This window comes from Chaetodon trifascialis, chromosome 15, assembly GCF_039877785.1.
Source record: "Chaetodon trifascialis isolate fChaTrf1 chromosome 15, fChaTrf1.hap1, whole genome shotgun sequence".
NCBI lineage: Eukaryota > Metazoa > Chordata > Actinopteri > Chaetodontiformes > Chaetodontidae > Chaetodon > Chaetodon trifascialis.
This window is the reverse complement of record NC_092070.1, coordinates 790,004-814,667: the sequence shown is the minus strand read 5'-3', so window position 1 is coordinate 814,667 and position 24,664 is coordinate 790,004. Positions and strand designations below refer to the sequence as shown.

Genomic DNA, 24,664 nt, shown 5'->3' with positions numbered 1-24,664 from the left:
TGGGCTATCATTATTTTATTCATTAGTTTTTTTTATGCCACTAACTTGGTGAGCAGGAACAGGTAAATGTAGCAGTTTACTTCCCAAAGTTGTTTACTTTCCACATTTATATGCAGTATAGCAATGATCATGATAAATCGTAATATGAATCCCAATATTTATAAAATCTCAATACTTAAGACTCACAATACATATCAAATTGCCACCCAAGTTTTATGATAGTTTCAAGACAAGAGCCCTAAATGAGATTCACTCGAGAGAGGAAGGGAGAAGAAGAGAGAGAAGAAGCAGAGGAAGAGAAACAGGGAGGAGGGGAAGTGTTTGTGAAAGAGTGAAAGAAATTATGACAAAGAATTATTAAATTCCTTCCTCTTCTGCCACAGGGTAGTAATGTTCTGTCAGCAGTTGCCAAGTATACTTGGCTCTGTCACAACCATCTTTACCTCTTCATAGCCATGGTGAGTGTGATTTAGGATAGAGTGTGAAACCTAATGATTTATTATCTTCTCCAGTGTAATCTATCAGTCACACCCACCTAATGGGCTATAGGGAATATCAATCTGTCCAACCCCGACTCATTGCTTTTAGAACACCATAAATAGTAGCTTGAATCTGTTTGACCCAGTACCTTTTTTCAGGTTGTACATTAAGAGTAGCTGTATGTAGTAGTAAGTAGGCCATTCATTGCAAGTGGAAATGTTCCCCTCTTAAATCAGCACTTGTTACACAGCGTTGGCTGCAAATACTGGTGTAGTGGAATTTAATATGATTCAGATTATTATTACTACAGAAAATATTATTCCAGAATTCCTCCAAATTCTGGCATATTTCATGTAAGTTAAACAAGTGTGTTTGTGACCTAAAGGATTGCAGTTCAGTCCATTGACCAGGGGCTCTTGCAATGAATTTGGTGATCAATGACACACACACACACTTCAAGTCCGAGCATTTCTGCAAAATTGATGGTATTTTGCCCAAAGAAGGTGGCAAAGAAGCCTATCTTTAAGCGACCATAACTCAGTGGTCATGGATCTGACTCATTTTAAGTTTTACACAATTCATTCTGTGTAAAATGTTCTAACATTTCAAAAAATCAACATGGCTTTCTACAACTGTTTGTTTACATCTAGATGCAGATTCTAAACTAAAGATTTTCCTAACAAATTCAAAGGATTGAGCAACCTTGGCAGAGTTTATGTCCTGAGTGTTTTCTCAGGACATAAACTGGACGTGTGGGTGTGTCTGTGTGCGTGTGTCTGTGTGTGTGTTTGTTGGGCCCAGGGCCACACAGTACTTTACTTAACTTCACATCAACAGGAAACTGTAAAGCTTCAGGTACCACTCCAAGCAAAGGTTTAGAGTCTGACTCATCTTTAATAGACCCCATAGCTGTTATTGATTTGAAATTGGGTTCGGGTTACAATTGTTTTTATATGAATATGATTCTAAAAGCTGTAAGTGCAAAGTCTTGAGAATACAACAAATTTTTCTACGACTACGAAGTCTTCACTGTGAATACGAATTCAAGTTTACGGGTACGACTTGAAAAGTGCTGAAATGACGTCACTGAGGTCACAGAATACGAATTCAAGTTTACGGGTACGACTTGAAAAGTGCTGAAATGACGTCACTGAGGTCACAGTCAAGTCGCAGGGGAGAGTAATCAATTGGCGATTCCTCTGAATGCGCACGCGCATGCCCCAGACGCAATCATGCAGGGCAACGCCACCAGACCCACAGAGACTTCACAGGTAATGTCAATAATAACGTGCAGAGCTATTATTGATTTCATAAAATCGAACAATTTTATACAATATACATTTCTTGGACTCACATACTTATTGCTTTAGCTTGCAAGATAAAGATATTTATATGCCGATGAAGCTAGCTTAGTGCTATCGTTACTGGGTGCCATCATTCATAATTTTCAACCGGAGCATTAACAATCAAGCCAGATTTGGGATGAATTAACGTGAACCAGTAAAGGGTGAGAAGGTTGATATGGAGAAAAAAACCCGGACATGATGAATCATCCTGCTTATTGCACGGCTTACGAGTGAAATTATAAATTTGAGACAATGAGTTACTGGTTCACATTAACTCATCCCAAATCTGGCTCGATTGTTAATGCTCTGGTCAAAAATTATGAGGACAGTGTAGGGCTGGGCGGTATACCGGTTCACACTGAATACTGGTGTATATTTTTCTTATGATATGAATTTTTAATTTACCGCCACACCGGTGTATGTGATTACACAACGTCCGGAACGTTGCGCCGCGTGACAGTTTCAGACGGGACCGTTTTCAATGTTGCGCTTCTCAACAGGCATGGTGCGGGGGCGTGGTGAGGGTAAACTGTAGTGCTCTGGTGTTACGTTACAGTGAAGATGGATGGGACAGACATTGAATGTTCCGAAATCGAAGCTGCAGAACTAGCAGAACATGATGACACACAAGAACTTGTGCTAAAAAGAGGTGCCGTGTCTGTTGCTTTTTTTTTTTTTGGTCAGGCTAAAGACGTCGTTGGATTGGCAACATGAGCAATTTGCTCCAGTTCAGACGGTCAATGCTAGGAAGCACCAATCCTAATGTGTAGCATATCAGAATGATGGGGAGAATCTTCATACAGAAATAAATTACATGCGCATGTAACAAAAAGACAAACATAGCGTATGTCCACCCTAGAGCATCTGCTGATTTCGCCACTTCATGCAAACCACACAAAGCCTGATATCATATGAAAGCAGAGATTTTGCTGATCACGAAGATGTCTGCCTCCTCACTGTGCGATGGAAACTCAGCGAGCTAGCAGCCAAAGAGCAGTAGAAAAAACTTTGCTAAATCATATAGAATGTCTTACCTTTGCTGTCTTGTGGTCAAAAGTTATATTCCAGCTTGAAAAAACGCTGCTAATGTCTCCTCCTATGACTCTGTGTTAGTTTGAGATCGATCATGAAGGTCCTGGTTGTTTACAGAAAGAGGAGGGGGTTTCTAGAGTGGGGGGAGCACTCTTCATGCGAATCTCTTGACTCTGACTGGTCAATAGAGGTGTCGATCATCAAAATTGACCAATTGGTCGCTGAACTATCCAACTGCGCAGTGAGTTTCACCGCTCCCTCTCGTTTACTCATGAATGAGCAGAGCGCTAACAGAGGACACTGCCGACCAGCCCGACGTGTTATTTTACTGTTTTATTTGCATTTCGTCCTTTTATGAGACATAAGAACAATAGCAAGCCAAAAAAAAGGATGAAAAAGTGTTTTCAACAGAGGAGTTTCTCTGTATCTGATGAGATAATGGTACTCTGCCCAGATGAAAGCCTGGATATACCTGTGTTAAAACATGTACCTTCCAGATGAAAGAAAAAAAAAAATACTGTCAGATACCGTGAAACCGTCATAATTCTGAAAAATACCGTGATATACATTTTTGGTCATACCGCCCAGCACTAGGACAGTGCATTTTTGGGGGGGGGTTAATGTGAGTGTGGTCGTTTTTGCAGAAAGAGGTCAGGAGATATTCTGTCTTCAGTTAAGGATATTTATTAACACACTGATAAAATAGAGAACATGTACATGGATCTCAGTCTTTTGGGAAATCGCAGTCTGCAAGCAGTTAGCTGCAACCACCCGCCAGAATGAGAATGCCTGACTTACGATTATACAGAGTTTTAAAAAGAAATGTGCAGCTATCTGATTGGTCAAAACAGGTGGTGATCATCGTGGTTAAGAGTTAGGTGCTCCCTCCTTGGTCCACAGGCTGGTCCCAGCCTGTTGGCACACGACCCATCCAATCCATAGGAGACAGCGCCCTGAAAGAGAAGATAACTAGACCCCCCTTCTATATGTAAATTATGTGTTACCTGACACGAGATATCTTAAGTTTCGCTTTCTCTGTTTTCTGAGGTTACTGAAGGTCACATTGCCTGTGTGGCTATGACAGCGCCCTGAAAGAGAAGATAGCTAGACCCCCCTTCTATATGTAAATTATGTGTTACCTGACACGAGATATCTTAAGTTTCGCTTTCTCTGTTTTCTGAGGTTACTGAAGGTCACATTGCCTGTGTGGCTATGTGTGTGCAGCTTATAGTTACTGGAGGGCATGTTGATTGTATTACTATGTGTATGTAGTTTATTAAGAGATGAGAGTAAATATGTAACTCTAACAGTAACATATGTTTCATGTTATGCTGTTTAGTGCTAACTAATTAGCACTGGCCCACTTCTAATCCCAGTAGCACTAAACTAGCTTCATCGGCATGTAAATATCTTTATCTTGCAAGCTAAATCAATAAGTATGTGTGTTCAAGAAATGTATATTGTATATAATGGTTCAATTTTATGAAATAAATAATGGCTATGCATGTTATTATTGACATTACCTGTGCAGGGCTCTCAAGTTTTGAGAGAGATTTGGCAGCGGCAGTGAGGGTTGGGATCTGATAAATGACACATATATTGGTACAAATAAAAATATTTATTCAATCCAGCATTTCTTAGTGCAAGTTTGTGTGTGTGTGTGTGTGTGTGTGTGTGTGTGTGTGTGTGTGTGTGTGTGTGTGTGTGTGTGTGTGTGTGTGCGCACGCGTGCCTATGTGCGTGCGCTGTGTCTGTAACCCCCGCCCTTCCCCATCCTGCTCAGTGTGGAAAAAAATACAAAGCGGCTCCCGCTCCGGCTCCCAGGCAGGAGACAGCTCCGATCATTCACTTCAAAGAGCGGCTCCACAAGCCGTTTCGTTCGTGACCAACACATCACCAATTCCTCTACCTGTTCCACTGTTTTAAAAAATAGTGGTGCAACTTGGTGGGCGTTATCCTGGTAATTTCTCTATGTGAGAAATACAAGACATGGCGTGTGAGCATGTGAATAGGTTGAAATGCGTGTGTCTCACGCCCAATGGGTGAGACTTGAGAGCTTTGCCAGTGAAGTCTCTCCGGGGCGTCTGGGGCACACGCATGCGCAGTTGGAGGAATCGCCGATCAATTACTTTCCCCTGCAACTCGACTGTGACCTTAGTGACGTCATTTCAGCACTTTTCAAGCCGTACCCGTAAACTTGAAATCGTATTCACAGTGAAGACTTGAGAAGAAAAATGAGTTGTATTCACAAGACTTTGCACTCACAGCTTTTAGACTCATACTCATATAAAAACAATCGTAACCCAAACCCAATTTCACAGACTCACGTATATGACCGCAGAATTTTGTGTAAAACAACTTATATGACACACAAATTGTTAACTTTACAAATACGAAACTTTAATTATGGACACGTCTTTTTGACAGCGATATTACACCATACAAGGGTATTTTCCCTCTCTTTTATGCACACAAGGATTGTGTCTGGGATTCTTAGTGCTGCTGCAGTACAAAATTTCTACAGTACTCTTTGAAACTTAATGTAGATCAGATTTTTTCCAAAAGTTTGTATACATATGATGGAATTTGCAGAGCATCTGAAGGTACACAAAATATCAAATAACTGTTAATGCCATAGTCCATTGCGATTTTTCTCATGGAAGGCCAGATGGCAGAGTTGCACAGTTGTAGCCACTGAAGGTAATTTACATTAGTAAATACCCCTTTGTCTTTTTTACTGAAACAGTAAACCAACTATAATGCTTGAAATATTAGTTGTTCATTCCTACAGAATGCACTGGGATACAGACTGACACTGTTGCATGGCATCATGGTCAACACATACTGTAGATTCCAAACAATAGTTCAAAAATTTGTTTAGCTTGTCTGGCTATTGTAAGTAAAAGCTGTAAGTCCTCTGTATGTGTGTGTGCGTGTGCGTGCGTGCGTGCGTGCGTGCGTGCGTGCGTGCGTGTGTGTGTCTTTCTGTTCACCCTCAGCTTTTTGGTTTCCCACTACAGACAATCGAGCCCATTCAGCATACAGCAAACTATGGTAAAATGAGAGCTGGGACAGTTTCATTCAGCAAACTCAGTCTGACAGGGATCTACATGCAGGCACACACTACTGTTTGTTATGGTGTTTATGCTTCAGCTGGAAAGAAAGGTGGATGAGCTAAGATAGAAACAAAATAATTTTTAGACAGAGCATAAACCTCCTCCTGGCTATACCCAAGATAAGACATTTGCATTTTGGTTTATATATGTGTTTGTGGATCAGCAGAGGTGCTGTTAAGGGGCTGTATAGCCTAAGTAATAGGACCCAGAGATGCAGACCCGAATACAGAGGTTGTGTGAAAACAAAACAAATTTATTAATAAAAAGGGAAACAGAAAACACGCTCAACGAGCGGACAATACCAAACAAAAGACGCACTCAAAAGGAGTGGAAAACAAAAGGAGCACCGACGAAGCGGGTATGACACGAGGCACACGTGGAAGCGGCAGGCAGGCACTGAAACAAAGGAAAACACAGCTCACTTAGAGACTGGAGAAAATGTGGACAACAAACAAAACGTAATTCTGATTTAGAGAGAGAGACTAAAGACATGTACTTACGAACCATACTACCAACAAAGACGAGGAGCTCAATGGAATAATCCGGCGACGAGGAGCTGGAAGTCCACGTCTTAAATACTCTCCCTGATGAGGGAGAGTGACTGCAGGTGAGTAGCAGTGGGAGGAGCTGGCAGCAGGTGAGGGGCTGCCCAGCCACGGATCCAGGGGTAGACAGACAGACACACACACAGGGATAAGGGAGAGGAGACACACAGGGAGAGACAAGAAGCCAGGATCGTAACAGTACCCCCCCCTCAAAGGTCGCCTCTTGGCGGCCTAGCAGGACGATCTGGGTGTGTCCGATGGAAGTCATCGATGAGGGATTGGTCTAGGATGAAAGACCGGGGTACCCAGGAGCGTTCCTCCGGACCGTAACCCTCCCAGTCGACCAGGTACTGGAAACCCCTGCCACGACGTCTTACGTCCAGCAGGCGGCGGACAGAGAAGACAGGATCCCCGTCGATGAGTTGGGGGGGAGGAGGGGGCTCGGCTGGAGGGCACAAAGGGCTAGAGGAGACCGGCTTAAGCTGAGAGACATGGAAGGTGGGATGAATCCTCATGGAGTCGGGGAGCTTCAGGGTGACGGCTTGAGGGTTGATAACCTTGGTGATGGGAAACGGACCGATGAACCTGGGGGACATCTTCCGTGATTCAGTTTTTAATGGGATGTTTCTCGTGGACAGCCAAACAGACTGACCTGGCTTATAATCAGGAGCAGGGGTCCTGTGGCGGTCTGCGGCATGTTGTTTGACCTCCTGGTTGCGCTCAAGAGCTCTGGTGGCAGCCTGCCAAATCTCCTTAACCCTCCTGAGGTGCTCAGCGATGGAGGGAACAGCAATCTCAGACTCCTGTGTGGAAAACAGAGGTGGCTGATAGCCCAGGGAGACCTCAAAAGGAGAAAACTCGCTGGCTGAGGAGGTGAGCGAGTTGCGGGCGTACTCCACCCAGGGGAGAAGAGAGCTCCAGTCCGTAGGATTCTTGGCACAGATGCATCTCAGAGCTGTTTCCAGGTCCTGGTTGGCTCTCTCGGTCTGGCCGTTGGATTCCGGGTGGAAACTGGAAGTCAGGCTGACCGTGGCCCCCAGAGCCTTGGCGAATGCCTTCCACACCTGAGAGGAAAACTGGGGGCCCCGGTCAGAAACGATGTCCAAGGGGATGCCGTGAAGGCGAGAAACATTGCTGACCAGCAGGTTGGCAGTCTCTAGGGCGGAAGGAAGCTTAGGGAGAGCGACGAAGTGAGTAGCCTTGGAGAAGCGGTCAACAATAGTGAGAATGGTGGTGTTACCTCGGGAGGGAGGCAGCCCGGTGACGAAGTCCACGGCAATGTGAGACCATGGTCTGCCAGGAACGGGAAGAGGACGGAGAAGGCCAGCCGGTGCCTTGTGAGACGCCTTGCCGCGGGCACAGGTGGAACAGGCTGCAACAAACTCCCGAGCGTCAGCCTCCAAAGATGGCCACCAAAAATGCCGACGCAGCAGGGAGATAGTGCGGTTGGCACCAGGATGGCAGGAGAGGCGATGAGCATGAGTCCACTGAAGCACCTGGGAGCGGACAGAGTCAGGGACAAACAGTTTATTGGGAGGGCCATTACCTGGGTCGGGATTCTGGCGCTGTGCATCCCTGACCACCCCTTCGATTTCCCAGGAGAGGGCAGCAATGATGCGTTCCTGGGGAAGAATGCTTACAGGCTCCCTGGAGTCCTCGGGGGGCGAAAACTGTCTGGAAAGAGCGTCTGGTTTAGTGTTGCAGGAGCCGGGTCTGTAAGTGAGAGTGAAGTTAAACCGGCTAAAGAACAGTGCCCAACGGGCCTGACGGGAGTTAAGACGCTTAGCAGACTTGATATATGCGAGGTTTTTGTGGTCAGTCCAGACCACGAATGGTTGTTCTGCCCCCTCTAACCAGTGTCTCCACTCCTCCAGGGCTAGCTTGACCGCTAGAAGCTCCCGGTTGCCGACATCATAATTGCGTTCTGCAGGAGATAGGCGACATGAGAAGAAAGCACATGGGTGCAGACGATCGTCAGACTGGGCATACTGAGAAAGTACAGCCCCCACCCCAGTGTCGGAAGCATCAACCTCGACCACGAATGGTCTGGAGGGGTCAGGTTGGATCAAAACTGGGGTGGAAGTGAAGAGTGTCTTAAGTCTCCGGAATGCCTTGTCAGCCTCCACTGACCAGTAAAACTTCACTTTGGAAGAAGTTAACTTAGTCAAGGGTACGGCTATTTTACTATAGTCCCGGACAAACCTACGGTAAAAGTTAGCGAAGCCAAGGAAGCGCTGTAACTCCTTCCGGGTCTCCGGGACTGGCCATTCGGTGACGGCCCTGATTTTTTCGGGATCCGCCTTCAGGTTGCCCTCCTGGATAACGAAGCCGAGGAAAGAAACAGTGTTAGTACTGAACTCACACTTCTCCGCCTTAACGAACAAGCGGTTCTCCAATAGCCGGGATAGGACCTGCTGGACGTGTGACTCGTGTTCCTCTGGAGACTGGGAAAAAATCAGAATGTCGTCAAGGTAGACGAAAACGAACCGATTAAGGAAGTCGCGGAGCACATCATTAATAAGAGCCTGGAATACGGCAGGAGCGTTAGTGAGACCGAATGGCATGACCAGATACTCAAAATGTCCCAGAGGTGTGTTTAACGCGGTCTTCCATTCGTCCCCCTCCCTAATCCGTACCAGATGATAAGCGCAGGTCCAGCTTGGTAAAGACCGAGGCCTGTTGGAGAGAGTCAAATGCGGAGTTAATGAGAGGTAAGGGATACTTGTTGCGAACAGTGATCTCGTTCAATCCCCTATAGTCAATGCAGGGACGGAGGGACTTGTCTTTCTTGGAGACAAAAAAAAATCCTGCCCCAAGTGGGGAAGTGGAAGGTCTAATTATCCCGGCTGCTAGTGACTCCTGAATGTATTTCTCCATGGCCTCCCTCTCATGGCGTGAAACATTGAAAAGTCTGCTGGAGGGGAGAGGGGCACCAGGAAGGAGGTCAATGGCACAGTCGTAGGGACGGTGAGGCGGGAGAGATAGCGCCTTCTCCTTACTGAATACCTCTCCGAGGTGGTGGTAGACCGCCGGAACCAGAGAGAGATCCAGAGGCTCAGGAGGTATGGTAGGGGCTCCTTTGTCTCCCCCTGTGGGAGGAATGGCTGAACGGAGACAATTAGCATGGCAAAAAACACTCCAGCCCAAAATTTTTCCCTGGCTCCAATCGATCTGCGGATTGTGTTTCTGAAGCCAGGGGTGCCCAAGAACGAGAGGTGAGTGTGGAGAACGGACAACAAAGAGTGAAATTTCCTCCTGGTGATTACCGGAAATGGTGAGTCGGATGGGTGCAGTACGGTGGGTTACCTGGGCCATGATCTTTCCATTGAGGGCGTAGGCCTTGATGGGCTCCTCCAGCTCCTCCAGGACGTAGCCCAGGTCAGCTGCCAAGTGTTCGTCCAAAAGGTTCTCCTCAGCACCAGAGTCTATAAGTGCCAGACAAGAGAAAGTCTCCTCCCCCACCCCCAGAGAGGCTTGGGCTTGGAGTTTGCGAGCCTTGGGGAGTTCAGAGTTCTTGGTGATTGGGCTCGTCAGTACCCCCAAATCTACTGACGAGCCCTGTCTTTTGGCCGACTGGGACAAGCAGTGAGGAAATGACCAGTTCGTCCACAATACACACACTCACCCGCGGCAACCCTGGACTGCTCTGTCGATGAGTGCATGAAGATCTGCGGGTTTCTCCTGGGTGGCGAGCTCCTCCTGCAAGCACTCGGAGAGACCATTAAGGAACACACCCTGTAGCGCAGTGTCATTCCACCCAGAATCGGCAGCTATGGTGAGGAAATCTACGGCGTAATCGGCAGCGGCTTGGGAGCCCTGGGTAAGCCGAAGCAACCGGCTGGAGGCATTACCCGCGTGGTCGGGATGGTCGAAGACCAGTCTCAGCCTCCTCTCAAAATCAGAGTACGCTAGAGAGCTAATGTCCACGGAGGAGTTCAGTGCCTCCGCCCAGGTTAACGCCTTGCCCCGTAGCAACCCGAACGCGTAGTGAACACGAGCGCGATCGGACGGAAAAGCCCGGGGACGCTGGCGGAAAACAATGTCGCATTGTAACAGAAACCCTCTGCACTTCTCCCGGGCACCGTCGAACGGTTCGGGGTTAACAGCCAAAGAGTCGGGAAGAGCAGGTTCAGACGGCCTAGCAGTAGACTGCGACGGAGAGGAAAGGAAGCTAGATAGGCTGGACATATGGCGAGACAGATCGGCAACCTGTGCCGCCATATGCTGAGAGGATTCACACAACGCCTGTAGCAGCTGCTCATGCTGGCCCAGCAGAGTGCCTTGCATGGTCACTGCTTTCCGTACGGGATCTGCTGGGTCCATACTGGCCGGATTATTCTGTTAAGGGGCTGTATAGCCTAAGTAATAGGACCCAGAGATGCAGACCCGAATACAGAGGTTGTGTGAAAACAAAACAAATTTATTAATAAAAAGGGAAACAGAAAACACGCTCAATGAGCGGACAATACCAAACAAAAGACGCACTCAAAAGGAGTGGAAAACAAAAGGAGCACCGACGAAGCGGGTATGACACGAGGCACGCGTGGAAGCGGCAGGCAGGCACTGAAACAAAGGAAAACACAGCTCACTTAGAGACTGGAGAAAATGTGGACAACAAACAAAACGTAATTCTGATTTAGAGAGAGAGACTAAAGACATGTACTTACGAACCATACTACCAACAAAGACGAGGAGCTCAATGGAATAATCCGGCGACGAGGAGCTGGAAGTCCACGTCTTAAATACTCTCCCTGATGAGGGAGAGTGACTGCAGGTGAGTAGCAGTGGGAGGAGCTGGCAGCAGGTGAGGGGCTGCCCAGCCACGGATCCAGGGGTAGACAGACAGACACACACACAGGGATAAGGGAGAGGAGACACACAGGGAGAGACAAGAAGCCAGGATCGTAACAGGTGCAGCAGCATGTGTACATAATCCTCTGTATCAGCAGAGCCCTGGGTGTTTCTATTTGTTTGCAGTGTATGTGCTTTCCTCCAAAGCCACACCAACTCCCTGACCCTCACAACTCAGCTGTTAATGCTTTTGTGCTTATTTACACAGTTCTTCTGTCAACAAAGAATAAGCACTTATTCTTGCTGTGCAGGATTTTTGCTTTACAATCACAACAGCCGTGCTGATTGTATGTATTTAAGGTAAGGTGTAAGTGTACTTCATCAGAAGTGCTTATGGTTGACCATTTGGGGGGTTGTGTCCAACAATTTCTTCAACTTTGTGAAATTGACAATCCAAGATTCACACCCACTTAATGCATGCTTAACCCAACATGAAGAATGGCTTCCTGGAGAGACAGACTGAAAATGTGCATCATCACCTCCATAATTAAAGAATCCCTCCTCTCTATGACAGCAGACAGTTCAAACATGTCCTTACTGCAACACACAATCCCTGTAGGCCCTGATCAAGGTGCCTTCATATTACAGCAACTCTCTCCATCCCTATTTAATTCTATAAATTCTTCCAACCAACTGCTCAAGATGAAACAGATTATCTTTCAATGCAAAAAAGGCTTTTCCATTTTGCAGCATGACAACCCAGTGTTACAAATCTCATTTTTCTTACAGATAACATCAATTTTGTTTTCTAGTACACATTAACAGATATTTATAAGTATTAACCTGGAGTATCTCTGTGAGAGCATTTGTCACCAGTGACCATAGTAGGGTTGGGTAGCATGGTGGCACAAGTGGTAACACTGTCTTCTCACAGCTAGAAGGTCCCCAGTTTGAATCCCACTGTGGGCGCTGGTGGTCGAAGAAAAAGGGGGGCCTTTCTGTGTGGAGTTTGCATGTTCTCCCTGTGTTCACCCAGGGTTTCCTCCTTAATAACCGCCTTAATAACCCCCACTAAAAAGACCACATGTCACCACCTGACCAATGGTGGAGTACTGGTCCCCGGGCGCTGCAGCCCACCGCTCCTGGTCTGCCACGGAGGATCGACAGAGGAGGAAACCCCAAGTGAACACGGGGTTTCCTCCTTAATAACCCCCCTTAATAACTACCACTAAAAACATGCAAGACCACAGTAACAAGACCGAACTTGTTCTCATCGGCACTAAATCAACCCTATCCAAAACCGACAGTTTCTTCCTCAACCTTGACAGCTCCACAGTGTCCCCCTCCCCTCAGGTTAATAGTCTGGGTGTCACCCTCGACAGCTCACTATCTTTCCACTCTCACATCAATAGCATTACCCGGTCTGCCTATTTCCATCTACGTAACATCAATCATCTCCGCCCCTCTCTCACCCCTCACACCACTGCCATCCTGGTTCACAGCCTTGTCACCTCCCGCCTTGACTACTGTAATTCACTCCTTTTCGGTGTCCCTCACAAGTCCCTCCATAAACCTCAACTGGTTCAAAACTCTGCAGCCCGCATTATTACCAGAACTCCCTCCTCGCACCATATTACCCCCATCCTGCAGCAGCTTCATTGGCTCCTGGTCAAATTTCGAATCACTTTCAAAATCCTGCTGGCTATCCACAACCTCGCCCCCCCATATCTATCTGATCTCCATAGCCACCCCCTCTCGCTCCCTCAGATCTTCTTCCTCTCTCCACCTCTCTGTGCCCTCTGCCCGTCTCAGCACCATGGGGAGCAGAGCTTCCAGTCGCTCTGCTCCCCAACTTTGGAATTCACTGCCACCTGACATCAGAAACATTGATTCTGTCCCCATCTTCAAATCCAGACTCAAAACTCATCTGTTCCAGACTGCCTTCTCTCTTCAATTTCAGTTCTCCATTTAGCCTGTTCTTAACTTGATGTGTTTTTAATTACTGTTCTCTTATTTATTCTGTGTATTTCGCTTTTGTCCTTGAGTGTTTTGAAAGGCGCTTCTAAATAAAATTTATTATTATTATTATTATTATTATTATTATTATTATTATTATTATTATTATTATTATTATTATTATTATGTCACCACCTGACCAATGGTGATAATGGAGTACTGGTCCCTGGGCACTGCAGCCCACCGCTCCTGGTCTGCCGCGGAGGATCGACAGACCGAGGATGGGATAAATGTGGAGATAAAGAATTTCATGGAAAAGCATGGCGTGTAGTGTGCAACTAACATGTGATGTGAAGTGATTAATAAAGTACGTGTCTTCTTCTTCTTCTTCTTCTTCTTCTTCTTCTTCATAGGAAACTCTGAGCAGGGCATTTCCACAGACAGTGTATTAGGGTGCTTCTTTTTTGCTTTCTTTTTCCATAGCCATGCCAGCATTTATCTGAGAGCAGAGCTTTCATTTTATTTCATTTTACTGGGGTGATATACACCCTATGCAAGATTGTAATTTGAATGATTCTGTATCAGACACATTTTGATATTAATGAAGAATTTCATATTCTTTGAGACCCCTATGTCTTTCTCCCAGTTACTCTGAGTTACTCAGAGTTGAGTTACTCTGAGCCATAGAGAGGCTCACAAGTTTATATATTTTAGAGACTAGTCCTTTCCTGGTAACAACATCCTGTTATTTATCCTCAATGCCCTTCCATGTTGGCAGTCGCACCCCTTAAAGCTTATCGGATTATGAAGTATATTGTTTGTAAAGCAAGTTGGAGGCATCATTTAGGTTACAGTGTTACAGTAGATAATTATATGAAACAATCACCCCTCCTGCCATTGACTAATGGATTGCCTCTTCGTGAAAATTAAGGATTATGCCAAAGTTGGCAAGATGTGAGAGAGAATCCTGTAATTTTGATCCTTTTATGGACTAATTTAGCAAATAAATAATATGATTATTGAGTTCTGCCAAAAAGAAGCCAAATATACTTTGCTGTTAAATTAACTATTGGATATAGCTATTATACACTGCTCAAAAAAAGTTAAAGGAATACTTAAATCACACATTGGATCATGATGAACAAATTATTCAAGTTGAAAATCTTTACTGTTGTACAATTTGTATAATTTGTTGAGAACAAAATTAATTAACAACAGTCAATGGAAACCAAAATCATCAACCCACTGAGGGCAGGATTCAAAATCACACCGAAAATCAAAGTGAAATATTGAAATCACAGGCTGATCCAACTTGCATGAGTTTCATCACGGCAACTCATAATGTGACTCAGTAGTGTGTATGGCCCCTGTGTGCCTGTACTCCGGACAATGTCTGGGCATGCTTCCGAAGAGTTAGCGGATGGTGCTCGATTGCATTTAGGTCAGGGAAATGTGAAGGCCAGTAAATGACATCAATATCTTTGTCATCCAGAACCTGCCTGAACACTCTGGCCACATGAGGCTGGGCATTGTTCTGCACTAGGAGGAACCCAAGGCCCACTGCACCAGCTTAAAGTCTGACAATCGGTCTAAAGATTTAATCTTGGTACCAAACAGCAGGGTCAGGGTACCATTGGCTATAACATGGAGGTCTGTGCGACCCTCCAAGTATATGCCTCCCCAGACCATCACTGACCCACCCCCAACTGGGATGATGTTACAGGCGGCATAACGTTCACCACAGCGTCTCCAGACTCTTGTCTCGCCTGTCACATGTGCTTAGAGTGAACCTGCTGTCATCTGTGAAGAGAACGGGGCACTAGTGGCGTACCTGCCAATTCTGGTGTTCTTCTCTGGTCACTGCCAATTGAGCTGCATGGTGCTGGGCTGTGAGCACAGGTCCCACTACAGGATGTCAGACCCTCATGCCACCCTCATGTTGTCTGTTTCTGACAGTTCGGTCAGAAACATGCACACCAGTAGCCTGCTGGAAGTAATTTTGTACGGCTCTGGCAGTGCTCCTCCTTTTCCTCCTTGCACAAAGGAGCTAGATAGTGGTCCTGCTGCTGGGTTGATGCCCCTCTACGGCCCTGGCCTCCTGGTATCTCTTTCATGCACTTGAGGCTGTGTTGGGAGACACAGCAAACCATGTATGGATGTGCCACCCTGGAGGAGTTGGACTATCTGTGCAACCTGACTGGGCTGCAGGTACCACCCCATGCTACCAGTAGTGACAAGGACTATAACAGAACTCAAAACTAGAGTAGAATCAGTCAGAAAGGATCAGGAAAGAGCAATTGTCTGTGTCCACCACATACAAAACCATTCCCTTTTTGTTTTTTTTTTGCTTTTGCTTCTCCATTGCACCTGTTGTCACTTTCACATTCCAAAGCAGGTCTAACTGAGTCACAATCAGCTTCCTGAAAGGACAGATTGATATCCCTGAAGTTTAAATGACTTGGTGTGACACTGTGATGATTAGTGAATAAGCTAGAATAAACATTTCCTTTACTTTGTATCCAGAAATGAATATAGTCATAAGCCTTAGTACAGTTAGTATAGACTCCGTAGGTGTGCATAATGCTAATAAAATGTCATCTGTATATAAATTAGATTTAAATTCATAACCTTCTATTTCAGAAGATTCACAAACTATTCTATACTATTTGATAGTGATGTAACTATATCAAAACTCACAGTACGATAATACCTCGATTAAAAAGTCTATGATTCTGTATTTATTTTCATATTTAAAAAAAGAAAAAAAAAACTTGAAAACATGCCTTTTATCAATAGATTAGTATGCACAACACTTTTTATTCATATAAAATTAGTTTTTAACTTAAAGGGCTCTATTTTCGACTCTGCCGCTGGCGCAGGTCCGCTGCGCCGATGGGGCGTGGCGGCACAGACTTTGGTATTTTCGTGAGCTGCGCCGCCGGCGCATCTCCACCTGCTTCTCATTTCAGTTCCACCCAGCGGCGCAACTCGGAAAGAGGGAGGGGAGAAGGCGTGGAGTGGGTTTGGCACAGCCGAGTCAAATCTTCACCAATCACAGCAGCTCCTCGCCTCACCTTTAAGAACACCGCTGGCGAGGCGCATGGCAAGTTTCCAGGAGACTGATGTCACTCATGTCTCCTGACATCCGTTCGTATTACTTTGCACACCCGTTTGTATATACTGTTTATTTTTTCTCAGTATATATATATTGTTTTATATGATGTTCTATATTTTGTGGTATATTTTGTTTATATATATATTTTTTTGTTTTTATATTTGCTTTTTATGTATATAGTTCTCTCTATTTTCTTTCTTTTTTAATTTTTTTCTAATTCTATTCTTGTAAGGAGCACTGCACCAAAAACAATTTCCCCTTGGGGATAAATAAAGGATTTCTGATTCTGATTCTGATGTCTAAGTATTAGGTCCTTAGATGGTAAATCCTCCTCCTCATCATCCTCCTCAAAGCAATGATGTACATCTTTGTAGATAACGTTAAGCATTACAATGATAACATTTGTATTTGGAATGAAATGACGTGGGTTTTTTCATGTGTCTGTCTCTCTCTGTCTCTCGAGTGCTCTGAGATAGATGCTGTATATATGCTCTGTAGGATGCCATAGCTGTTTCTGGTTGGCACAGCGACATTAACCGATTAGTTTGCATCCCTGTTTCACCTGTGTACATTCGGTCAGGGAGTGACCATTACGCATGCCAAAACGCGCTTGCGATGTCGTCAGATGAGATACTGATCAAAATATATAAATTTAGGTCTGACTGTATGTGCTGACTCAGATAGCTGCATTGAATCGTCGCTGTTGCTAATTATTGATCGCAGTGTGCGTTCGATGACTGACTGAGCACTGCTGAAAACACCGTTAAAACCACGCTGCCATCTTATTGACGTTGTGATATATGGCGTCATCACTTTTTTAGTGGACAGCCATTATCACCTAGCAGCCACCCATCCAGAGGGGTGTCCCCCTGAAAGGCTGTAGGGATGCTAGAATTTGCTGGATGAACAAGTCATGTGTTGACCCGGGGAAAGTGGCATATATGTTTGTCACCAGGCAATTTGAGTCACAGATCACCAGACATCCCTGTTTCACCTGTGTACATTCAGTCAGGTTGAGTGACCATTACGCGTGCCGAACGCGCTTTCGATGTGGTCAGATGAGACACGGATCAAAATATACAAATTTAGTTCTGACTGTATGTGCTGACTCAGATAGTTGCATTGAATTGCGGCTGTTGCTAATAATTGATCGCAGTGAAATGCCAGACACTATGGAAACCTGACTGTGAGGTGTTGGTGACGTGAGCACAAGACTCTGCCGGTTTACGAAAATCCACTTGCGCCACCGGCGCACAGAGTTGACCAGGTCTGAGCTGGCGAGTTTTCAGCGCACTTTTACGCCGCTCATTATGCCGACACCTCCCCCCTACTGCGCCGCAACGCCCATCCTGGTGCACCTCTGTATGCCTCGGTCTACCAAAATACCAAATGCGCCGTGCGCCTGCCTGCGCCGCTTGAAAATACCACTGCGCCGGCGGCGCAGCCTGTGCCGCGTCGGCGGCGGAGTCGAAAATAGAGCCCAAAGTGCTTCTGCTTTCCTTCTTTCATAAAGTGTCTTTGGCAATGAATGACTGAACAATGTACAATTTCAAAACAAACACAACGCAGCAGTCAATAGCAGTCCTTTTATAAAACAAAGAGCTATTCCATCAAGTTACCACATCCATGATCAGTTTATACTGACAGGTTTAACAGTCTCCTGTGGTCAGTATAGCTGTGGTAGTTGAACTGCGGTGAAAAACCTTTGCTACATGTCTCACTTGTCATATATTCAAACCCGCTTGTGAAGCGAGATTTAAAGTCTGTGCAAACCACTTTAAGTGTGGGGACAGTCTGGCCTATCTCATTGATACATCCATATTTTGTGCATTGTCTGTAATGACAGAAATACTGTGATGCTTGTTGTTATTCTTCATGTCAAGCTCCCACTCCAAAAAAGCAATACCTCTGCTATGTTGAATGCACTGTATGATTTGAAAAGAGGCTGCATCCGTCGGACAAAACTTTTCATTTCCCATTTGCTGGTCATAACTTGAGCTGTGACTGTAATATAGCTCTGACAAGCTCATGAAGTCCATCCATTTGTGGTTATTCAGATGCACTCTGCTTCTTTAAGGCTCTGTGTCACTTAGCTTTTGTCTGTTGGTACAGAGCTGCTATCACTGTGCGACTAAAGTGTAGCCTTCAAGGAACTGTATACCTTGGGTCCAGCATGTCCGTTCTTGAGATGGGACAACAAAAATGCTGCCCCACATGCACTCTATAAAAGTCAATGGAACATCCTCGATCTCTTTTTCATCCATCATTTTCTTGTTGGGTGCTTAATAGTGCTAGATAGCATCATAGCTCCACAACGGCATTGGACCATATTTTTATTGTGAGATTCTTTACATTGTGACATTCCTACTATTTGGCTCACATTTTTGACCCATCCTTCTTTCTACCTTATGATTATCCTCCATAACCTATGTAGTGCATAGGCAGTGTCTTTGTGAATGATAGTTTGAAGTTCAGATTTCACATATAAAAAGTCTCTTTTCAGGCTCATTCGGTTCCTCAGTTTATTTTCATTATCTTTATGTCAAGATATGTTTCATTGGGCCAACATGTTGACTGACTGACATCAGCTTATGGTTGAATATGTTCAACCAGCAATTTCCTCAAAGAGAAGATTCTTATCTGTTGATGTTTTCATTGTCGATGCATTAGATCATCAGTTCAGTTTTACTTCCCAGATATTTTACACAAAGTTTAGATAAATGCTACACTCTCACTCACCTTTCATTCATTGCAGTGTATCTCAGCTACAATCTCTGACGTTTCTCTATTTGTGTATGTGTGGGGAGGGATTGTGCAGGTGTGCTTTTTCACCACTGGGGGGAAGCAATGAATCCTTTTGAAATTCACCATTGTCCTGTAGAACAGCAGCTCTTAAAGCTGGGTGCTTCATCGTATCCCACAGGCTCTCCAGCTACATAATATAAGAATAACAGTTCTAATCCATAATTCTAGTTTCATAATTTACCTTGCTATATATAAAGTTGAATGTTATTGAATAGCAATTTAACAACAGAAGAAATCACTTTAAGGACATGCTGCCTCTCCTTTATCAGACATCTTACCGGTGATATAAAATATCACTACACGTATTATGTTTTCAAAAGATAGCCAGATATTACAAAAATATTGTAAAAATTGTGATATCTAAGAGCAGTATTTAAAAACAAAAAAAAAAAGAAGTGTTCTTTTAAAAGTGGGCGGCTGTGGCTCAGAGGGTAGAGCGGTCATTCACCGATCAGGAGGTTGGTGGTATGATCCCTCAGCAGTCCACATGCCAGATACTGAACCCCCAAAAAATTGCCCTGATGTCTGTGCCTTCAGTGTGTGAATTCATATGTACTTCGCTTTGGATAAAAGCATCTGCAAAGGGATGGGTCTGTGTGGCATGTTTGAGTATCCGTGCAACAATGAAATGAAGTCCAGTTTGAGTAACAGATCAATGAATTAGAAGGCTTATCTGATGCCAAAACATAGTTTTACAGTAATGTAAGGCATGATTGTGTTGTACAACTCTGGATTGGCATTATTTTGGAGCCACAACTCAGCTCGGTTCAACTCGGGAGCTGAAGTAAGGCTTTGGGTGAAGGCCTCAGTATGGTACCTTTTGGGGTGGCCATGGAAGTTTTCATTGCTGATGCTAGACAAGTCTCTCTTAGATTCAATACAGCTCTTTTTAAAGTAGTTAAAATTAGCCCCACCTCGACCATGTATAATAGAAGTGCACATCATTGAAGACAAGGGCTACACAATCACACAATTCACAATCACACAGTGACCATTTTTCACTGACTCACACCAAAGGTGATCAAACTGTGAGGATTTGAGGTGAGGAGCTTGCTCGCTAGCTGGGGATTGATCTGGTTCCCCTCTCTAGACCCAGGGTTATGGGCTAGAGGAGAGAGAGGAGGAGGAAAGAGGAGAGATCTTGGGTTCCCACTCACCACATCCTTGAGTCATCGCCAGATTCCGGCAGTACCCAGACCAGCCCACCAGAACCTCTGAGCCCGTTGGCAATGTTGGAAAATTATCTTTGTGCTCCAATGGACTCCAACAAGAAGGAGCCGGCTTTGGACATGAATATATGAGAGATGCTTTGACATAATAGTATTTTCAAAATAGGCTGTTCCTTTCCACGAATCTTAAATGATCTGCGTGAATGTCTTTAGTTCTCAAAGTAAAGACTCCACTTCTAACTTTGGTTTGGAACCTTGTTCTGCAGAACAAAATAATATGTATGACCCTGGGAAATTTTCAACAAATCCAATGCCTTGGGCATTTCCTTTCCTATTAGATTATGCTACTGCTTGCTTAAGCTTGTCATTAGCTTGGTTACAAAGCTAACCAAACAACTATGCCCTGAGATGATGATATACTACTCAAGAAAGCAAACAAAAAAGATATTGGATATTGGAGGAGTCTCTGATGACCCAGAAGACTCTCTTTTGGCCAGCTTCATGCATGTGGCTTTTGAGCAGTCCAAACGGATTGCTCAAAAGCAATCCTTTCTCTGTACAGCCATCCAGGAGACAGTTCTGTGCGACCCCTCCACTTGCCCACAGCCCTCCTCCTGCTCGCTCCCACCTAACCATCAGTCATCCTGGACCTACAGTAAGTGGTGGTCCATGGTCACAAGACAGACTCGGGCAGGGCTGCGTCACAGCCTCGGCTAAGCCTCTCCACCTGCTATGTGGCCCTATCTGATATATATCCAGATTAGTGTTGCTGAAGTTAAATAAACACTATTGTTAAACACTATTGAGCAGTTATCTGTCATTATTTGTGCATATGTGTTGTGGTAACAGCCGGTTGTGAGGGTCAGTGCTCTGATTGAACCTTTCAATCTTCACCTGATAAATGTACAATGGTATTTTAGACCTTGGCATTTTTAAGTGACAGTCCTTTTGTGAGGCTGTAGCAAAGGTTGGTTATTGGTAATTTTATTGATATTAATACAGTTATTGTTATCAAGAACTATGATTAATATCTGCTAATAACCAAGCCTGCTCCTACCAGATCCCAGCAATGTTATATGTTAATGTCTGGGTATCTGTATTTTCACACAGAATATTCAGTGGATTTTGGAAAAGTCAATTGATCATTCAAGGGAAGTTTGTAGTGGGGTGAAGAAGTGGGGCAGGAATGTGAAGTGTCCAAGAATCGTATAATGTGGGTGATGTAGGAATGTTGTTACCTCTTAGTGTTCAGTTAGCAAAGTCATCCAGTCAAGGTCAGACAACTTACCTGACAGAGTTAAATCAATTATGAAATCTAAATCAACCAAACTAACACAGATGTTTACACAACAAGGAATATTTAATCAAGATAACATTTTTTTTTCACTTACTTTCACTGATAGAAAATAAGCTTAACCTTGATTTAAAGGTTAGGTTTGTGTCTTAAAGCAATACATTAAATGCCCATGCTCTTACCATACTGGCCATTAAGAAATCTCTTCCTAACATTGTTCTAATGTAACAGATGGAGGACAAAATTCACCATCCTCTTTAGCTGAGTTTAAAATGAGGCTTTAGTAGTTGAAATGAGACAAGTCAAGTTTAGACTAAGACCCGTACTCTTCACAACAACTCAATCTGTCAGACTTCACACAGCCCCTTCTGGATTCACAAAAGGCTTTATACCATGGAGAACCTCCAGCAAAGAGACAACAGTTTTTTAGCATTAAAGAAAATAATATCAATAAAATTAAAAGCTGCAGCAGGAAGCAAAACAGCTGTTTTCAGTGAAAAAGCTCTGATAAACCCAGTGTACACTAGATGTTCAGCAGACAGACAAAGTTAAGGACTAGCATGTGAACATAATGCAGCATTTAGTCACTGAGGTCCCAGATATATTTCTCAGAAGTTGGTGGAGAAGAAACTTTTGCCCACTCCTTTTCATTTACAGCTTCTGCGTGGAAACAGGGCCCACAAAGTATGCTGTAATGTAATGTTATTGTCATCTAACAGCATTCTCTTTTTGACTGATATAGTCAGCAGAAGATATAACCAGGAAACAGTTTGCCCCTCATGCCAGGAAATGCATCATCAGCTTACACACACACACACACACACACACACACACACACACACACACACACACACACACACACACACACACACTCAGTTACACGCCCCTCCACACACACACACAGGCTGTGATATGACACCCTGCCCAGTTGAACAACAGTATGTCACTGCTGACTGCTGTGTCACCAAACCAGGTAAAGAACAGCTCTCTTCTTCCTGTTTTCAGCCCCTTTAGCTTTTAACTGGACCACAGTCCTTTGTGTTCATGAGGTGGATTCTTTTCATGTGCTGCTTTACACTCGTAGTGGGGCATGTGTTGTTCTTTGGTGAAAGTGTTTCAGGGCTGGCACTTCAGATCTCAACATGTAAAAACTAGTTTGCATGGTTGTCAGCAGTGAGTTTGTTGGCATCTTAGCACAAGGAACAAAGAGCAGAGTGTACTGACAATATTTTAACTATGCTATAAACAGAAATTAATGGTTCGAAATATGGGTGATGAATGTGTGATAGAAAAGACTTTCCATGACTTTATTGCTTTTGATTACTATGAACATATTAATTATGGTTTAATTAATAGTGCCGGGTCAATGACTGGAACATTATACTTCTTTGTTTTTTTGTGTGGGTAAGTTGGTCTTGTAACCATTACACTCCCCAGTGTGTCAGTATTGTTCCAGAGTTACACAGCCTCATGAAAATTGTGTTATTGTGTTGTACTTTTAGCAGAATTATGCTGCAATGCATTGATTTAAATATTTTTGTAGCAGTCAACAAACCCCATCAAAAGATCAAAAATGGTATAGTTTTACATCCAGAAACAGAAACAATAGAAACAGAAACAAATAGTGTATTGTTTGGGACTATATCAACAGCAGATGAATCCACATTTCAATCAATAAATAAGTAAACTTTCAATTATATACAACCTTTCGTACAGGTTTGTGCAATTCAAAGTGCTTTGCAAATGACTGACAAACTGATAACAAAATAGTACTTATGTAAACAGTAAAATGTATTAATAAAACTAATCAAGTAGATTAAGAGAAACAAAATAGAAACTAAATAAAATAGATGAAAAACTAGAATTAGTCTTTCACGTTTGTATGCAGGCACAAGTTACAGTTTGCCTCCATTTCTGCCCAGACTTATATGTCGTGAGACTTAAAGGAATTTAATAAAGGGTATTAAGTGTAATTTTTGGCAAAATGGTTATTACTTTATTGACACGTATGACTCCAGTGAATCATTTCCAGTGAGAAACATGTTGTTTTCACTTTACAGAGTAGTACAGAAGACTGATAGAGATCTTTGTCACAAGATACATACCAATGAGCATGTGGTGGATCTATACAGTCAGCAAAATTCCAAGGTGGACACCCAAGATTAGTGTCACCAATTCAGTAACTGACCAAATGTGAAATATTGTCACAATCTCCCCTTCTGCTGAGTTATCGGGCTCTATTTTTGACTCCACTGCCGGCGCGGCGCAGGCTGCATTGCCGGCACAGTGGTATTTTCGAGCAGCGCATGCAGGCGCATGGCGCACTTGGTATCTTGGTAAACTGAGGCATACAGGGGTGCGCCAGGATGGGCGTTGTAGTTGGGAGGTGTTTGCGGCGTGCAACTATTTGAGTCAGCACATACAGTCAGACCTAAATTTATATATTTTTATCCGTATCTCATCTGACCAAATCGCAAGCGCGTTCAGCAAGCATAATGGTCACTCAACCTGACTGAATGTACACAGGTGAAACAGGGATGCGAACTAATCAATTGACGTTGTTGTGCCAACCAGAAACAGCCGTGGCATCCTACAGAGAATATATACTGCATCTATCTCAGAGCACTCAAGAGACAGAGAGAGACAGACACATGGAAAAAACGTAAGTGATGGTCATTGTCCGCTATTACCCACATCATTTAATTCCAAATACAAATGTTATCATAGTAATGCTTAATGTTATCCACAAAGATGGAGGAGGAGGCCAAGGATTTACCATCTAAGGACCTCATATTTAGACATCAGAATCAGAAGCAGAATCAGAAATCCTTTATTTATCCCCTAGGGGAAATTGTTTTTGTTGCAGTGCTCCTTACAAGAATAGAATTAGAATAAAATTAGAAAAGAGAGAGAACTATATATATAAAAAGCAAATATAAAAACTAAATATTTATATTGAGAATATATATACAAACAAATATACCACAAAATGTAGAACAGAATATAAAGCAATAT

The 24,664-nt window shown here is 43.9% G+C and overlaps 1 protein-coding gene across 2 annotated transcripts in view; it reads left to right on the top strand.

Annotated features, from left to right (window-relative positions):
- Positions 1-24,664, top strand: part of septin12 (septin 12) — a 109,629-nt gene that overhangs the window by 40,728 nt on the left and 44,237 nt on the right. Inside the window, exon 1 of one of the 2 annotated variants that reach the window (XM_070980229.1) lies at positions 22,581-22,622. The exons of the other annotated variant lie outside the window; for it this stretch is intronic. The gene's annotated coding sequence lies outside the window, so the exon portion shown is untranslated. Of the gene's footprint in view, positions 1-22,580; positions 22,623-24,664 lie in introns of those variants that run through there. 2 annotated transcript variants of the gene reach the window in all.